Below are 5,784 nucleotides of genomic sequence, written 5' to 3' on the forward strand. Positions count from 1 at the left end.
AGCTTGCTGTTTAACCAAAGGGTGAGTGATTAGATAAGTCTACCATTGAACATGGGTCATGACCATTTCACGAAATTGGCATTGTGGGTTTTTTTTTTAATCTCTATTCATTTTTCCTCAAAAAAAGGCGGAGAAAAAAAGAAATCTTATAATCCTTATGTGTGGTGAGAAAGAGTGTATATTAAACTTTTGAAGAAACAGAACTTTGCCTCTTCCCGTGGGTAAAACGAACACGGTTAATCATTGAGTATCCACAATTTATCTTTCTAGGATTGTGGCATGGCCCATATAAAGAATCCACACTTTGAGCTCATTTCCCGTTTGGGAAAATATTCCTACATTGGCTCTTTGTCAGCCTCTGGTTGACCGAGGTGGTAATATTAGGATTAACCAAAATGTGTCAGTGGTGGGGAAAAAAATCAGCCTTGAAAGAAACACTGAAATGTTGCTTTCTTAAACAGGCTTTGAAAAATTGTCTCATTTAACTTATGGTTCCTTACTCAACTCATAATCCGGTGAAGGAGAGATAAGGTCATGTCACCCACTTGCTATTTATATTGCTGAGTACTCGTCAGCTTTCCGAAGAAGCTGAACATCGTGTCCAGTACTTTGCAAAATTCTTTTGAATCCTCTAATGATCAGTTCGGTAGAAAATGTCAACCAGGCCAACTCGGCTGTCTTTCGCAGGCTCTCGTTTTATATTTAACTTTGAAAATAGAGCCACAATCCTTTCAGACAATCAGCCTGCTCACTTGCGCTGGTGGATTTAATTAGTCGCGAAAGGAAAAGCGGGCGGCAGGTAAATGTTAATGTCACGGTTGGGCAGGGAGTTGTAGCAATTTCAAGCCATGCCTTGATCTGTCACGCTCTTAGTTAGGCGTCGTCTTACATTACATTACATTGCTTTTCTAGCTATCATCTACTCCTAAATAACTACTTTTAGTGAACGCTTATCACGTGCTAATCACTAGAATACAAGACAGTAGTTTAGTCTCCACGTTATCTTGCCAGGTAGGCATCATTATCCTCGTTTTAGAAACGAGAAGGCCGAGGCTCCAGCGGGCCTGTGACATGCCTGCCCAGGGCTGCACGAGCCAGTCAGTGCCAGAGTCCGGCTTTGGACCCAAGACAGTATGATTCAGTCCCAGACTCCTTCCAGGCACGACGGCGATCCCCTTCTCAGCCTACGTGACTTGAAGTTCTGGAGTTCTTTGGGCTCGCGCTCTCGCCACGGGAACATGTCTTAATTTGGGGACAATTATTCAGAAGCTGGGACAAATACTAGATAGATAGATGATAGATAGATACGTACATACATACATACGTAGGGTGTATATATATATATATATATATATATATATATATATACTGAGAGATATATAAATCTGGACAGTGAACCCCTAAAACTGTAGTTAGAAATTTGTATTATATGTCTCACTAGGTAGATAGATGATAGGTAGATACATATATACATACACATATACATACATAGGATGTGCATATATATATATATATATACTGAGAGATATAAATTTGGGGTAGAACTGTTTAGATCTTCATTTTTATTTATTTTTTTAAGTTTCCTTATTTATTTTGAGAGAGAGTTTCTCTCTCAGGGGAGATCAGGGGAGGGACAGAGAGCGAAGGAGAGAGAGAATCCCAAGCAGGCTCTGCACCATCAGCACAGAGCCGGGTGTGGGGCTCGAACCCATGATCGGTGAGACCACGAGCCGCGCCGAAACCAAGAGTCAGATGCCTAACCCACTGAGCCACCCAGGTGCCCCTAGATCTTGATTTTTAAAATCTGGAATATTTATTTTTATGTTCAGTTAAGGAACTCAGTGTGAGCTCTTTTATGCAGCCTCGCCTAAAACAACCTGTCACAGCAAATCCAGAAAGTTATTAGTGCTTTGAAATATGACATTCGTACTCATCTGCACCTCACATCATCTCAAACCGTATTTTTAACATTTGGGGAAAATACGCAACGCGATGTATCTTTCAAAGAGTTAAGGAACTGGGGCAAAGGGCAAATGAGGGGAGAGAAAAATAAAACGAAACCAGGGGAGAGAGGTTAGTACACACTTCATGCCGTGCTGTGTGTGACTCATTCATGGCATCTCGATTTAAAAATAAAACAGCACACAACCTGCTTTCCCCAAAATGTGGCTTCTTGCTCAGGAATCTCCATCTATTTTTTTCAGCGTTGGAACTTCTTATCCTTTTTTGTACTTGGTTCTTTCTACCCTGCCTTGGGAAATATCCCGCTTGATTTTTGTCCATTTTCTTTTCTTTTTTTTTTTTTCCCTCTAATAGGCAACCATCCACAGCAGCCTGAGACAATGAAAACTCACTGGCGCTTTTTTAAGCAAGTGATGACGAGGAGCATTTGAGGATGCGTTCGTCAGGTTCGTTGGAACTTCTTATGCGGGCAAGCTCATGTTTCCAATTCGGGACTCAGAGCAAGCAATCAGCTGTATAGACGCTTGACGTTAGCGCTGAGAGCCGCGGTATCTTTAGCAGCTCACAATGTAGGGTGACGCCAATTGGATGAGTCGTCCCCATGGAAAACAGCCCACTTGGCGTATGTTCCTGAAGCTACGATCTGGCAGCGGTACCGAGACCTTTCTTCTAGAAATTGCTGTTACCGCCACACACGGGAGACAGATCCAAAAGGGGAAATTTAGCTTTTCCACCGGCTCGTCCTTTGCCGTGAAGCTTGTGTAGGGCACCCTCCATAAAATCCCTTTTGCAAAGTGAAAACATCGATAGCATTCTTCACGTCACTATTTTCTGTGGATGAGTTGAACGTGGTAACGTGGAATGTAAATACCTCTACATGTAACTACAAAATGTTTTAAATAAAATGGGAAGCGTGCATTATTTTCATTTTGTGCCACTGTAAATATGGAAAGAAGTAATCGGATATACTAGGCAGAATTGGGGTGGGGTAGATGGGGCCTAAATTTCTAAAATCAATGTTTGCTGCATTTTTATTTTTCCTTTCAATGACTTAAAAAAAAAAGGAGGGGCTTCGTATTTTGGAACAGTTTTAGATTTACAGCAAAATGACACAGAAATTTCAAAGTCCCGGGGCACCTGGGTGGCTCAGTCGGTTGAGCGTCCAACTTCGGCTCAGGTCATGATCTCGCGGTCTGTGAGTTCAAGCCCCGTGTCGGACTCTGTACTGACCGCTCAGAGCCTGGAACCCACTTCAGATTCTGTGTGTGTGTGTGTGTGTGTGTGTCTCTCTCTCTCTCTCTCTCTCTGCCCCTCCCCTGCTCATGCTTTCTCTCTCTCTGTCAAAAATAAATAAATATTAGAAACACAAATACTTTTAAGAAATTTCAAAGTCCCATACCCCGCCCCTCCTGCACTGTTTCTCCTGTTACATTAGTGTGGTATGTGTCTTACATTAGTGGGGGGTGTGTTACAGCTGATGAGCCAACATGGCTACCTTGTTATGAACCAAAGCCTTAAGTCTACATTAGGATTTACTCTCTGTGTGGTCGTGTTCTGGGGAGTTTGACGAATGCCTCATGTCTTGTAGCCACCATTACAGTATCATATGAAATAGCTTCATCTCCCTGAAACCCTGCCTGTTCTACCCATCCGTGCCCCCTCTCCAGCCTCCCCCAAGCCCCAGCAACAACTCACCTGTCTCTAGTTTTGTGGTTTCCAGAGCGACCTATAGTTAGAATCATACCACACGTAGCCGTGTAAGCATTGAGCTCATAAGCGTTATGTTTATATGGATGTATTACAGTTTCTTTTTTTTAACTTTTGTTTAATATTTATTTATTTTTGAGAGAGACAGACAGAATGCAAGTGGGTTAGGGGCAGAGAGAGAGGGAGACACAGAATCGGAAGTAGGCTCCAGGCTCCGAGCCGTCAGCACAGAGCCCGACGCGGGGCTCGAACTCACCAGCCGCGAGATTGTGACCTGAGCCGAAGTCAGGCGCTCAACCGACTGAGCCACCCGGGCGCCCCGGGTTTGTTTATCCGTTCACCTACTGAAGGACATCTTGGTTGCTCGCAAGTGTTGTTAATTCTGAACAAAGCTATAAACATTCACGTACAGGTTTTCACGTGGACCTAAGTTTGGCCTCCTTTAGGTAAGCGCCGAGGAGTACGGTTGCTAGATCTCACAGTAAGCCCAGATTTAGCTTTGTAGGAAACCCCCAAACTGTCTTCCAAGGTGGCTGTACCATTCTGCCTCCCCCCCAGCAATGACAGAGAGCTGCTCCTGTTCCACAGCCTCACCAGCGTGGCACATGTCACAATCTCCCAGTCTGTGGCTTGGCTTTCCTTTTCTTTTCTTTTTTTTCCACTACTTACTCATTTAAGTAATGTCTACACCCAACGTGGGGCTTGAACTCACAACCCCGCGATCAAGAGTCACACGCTCTTCATCCTGAGCCAGCCAGGCGCCCCTTGTCTTCTCTGTCTCTCCACAGGGTCTTTCGCAGAGCACAAGTTTTAAATTGCAGCCAAGTCCAACCTATCAACCTCCATGGATCATGCTTTTGGTATTGTATCTAAAAAGTCATCGCAGGCCTGACCGAGGTCACCTAGATTTTCTCCCGTGTTATTTTCTAGAAGGTCTATAGTCTTGTGTTTTATATTCAAGTCTGTGATCTGTTTTGAGTTGTTTTGTGAAAGGTGGAAGGTCTTTTTTTTTACATGTGGCCGTCCAGTTGTTCTAGGATTATTTGTTGAAAAGTTTGCTGACCATTTTATGATGTCAGGAAGGAAAAAAATGTCCTGGAATGTCACAGGACTGCTGGCCATCTTGGGACAGGTACCAACCTCCTGGAGGCCCACTTACTCATCCCCGTCCCACATCTCAATCTTATATTTGCAACACCTACTCCTGAGATAGTATATTGATCAAATATTGCCACAATAATGCTGTGCAACAACTCCCCTACCCCCCCCCTCCTCAAACTCAGTGGTTTAAAATGTTACTAATTTGGGGGCGCCTGGGTGGCTCAGTCAGTTGAGCATCCGACTTTGGCTAAGGTCATGATCTCATGGCTTGTGGGTTCAAGCCCCACATTGGGCTCTGTGCTGACAGCTCGGAGCCTAGAACCTGCTTCGGATTCTGTGTCTCCCTCTTTCTCTCTCTACCCTTCCCCCGCTCACGCCCATGCACTCTCTCTCTCTTTCTCTCTCTCAGAAATAAACATTCAACAAAAAAAATTTTTAATGTTAATAATTTGGGGCCCCTGGGTGGTTCAGTCGGTGAAGCATCCAACTCTTGGTTTCCGCTCAGGTCGTGATCTCATGGTTTCATGTGTTCGAGCCCCACATCGGGCACTGTGTTGGCAACTTGGAGCCTATTTGGGATTCTCTCTCTCCCTCTCTCTCTGCCTCTTCCCACCAACGTGGTCTCTGTCTCTCTCAAAAATAAATAAATGCTCACATCGGCAGCACATATACTAAAATTGGAACAATACGGAGAAGATTAGCCTGGCCCCTGCACAAGGAAATTCGTGAAGCGTTCCTTATTTTTATGAGGACTTTAAGATACGAAACAGATGAACATAAGGGAAGCAAGAATAGTATAAAAACAGGGAGGGGACAAAACATAAGAGACTCTCAAATATAGGGAACAAACAGAGGGTTGCTGGAAGGGTGGTGGGAGGGGGGAAGGGCTAAAGGGGTCAAGGGCACTAAGGAATCTACCCCTGAAATCCTTGTTGTTCTATATGCTGACTGGGATGTAAATTATAAAAATAAATAAATTTTAGAAAAATAGATAAATAAATCTTTAAGGAATAA

At 43.9% G+C, this 5,784-nt stretch overlaps 1 pseudogene; it reads left to right on the top strand.

Moving 5' to 3' along the window:
* Positions 1-5,417: 5,417 nt before the first annotated feature.
* LOC113592539 (uncharacterized) lies at positions 5,418-5,515 on the top strand (annotated as a pseudogene).
* The last annotated feature ends 269 nt before the right edge of the window (positions 5,516-5,784 follow it).

Source organism: Acinonyx jubatus, chromosome A3 (genome assembly GCF_027475565.1).
Source record: "Acinonyx jubatus isolate Ajub_Pintada_27869175 chromosome A3, VMU_Ajub_asm_v1.0, whole genome shotgun sequence".
In the NCBI taxonomy this organism is placed as follows: domain Eukaryota; kingdom Metazoa; phylum Chordata; class Mammalia; order Carnivora; family Felidae; genus Acinonyx; species Acinonyx jubatus.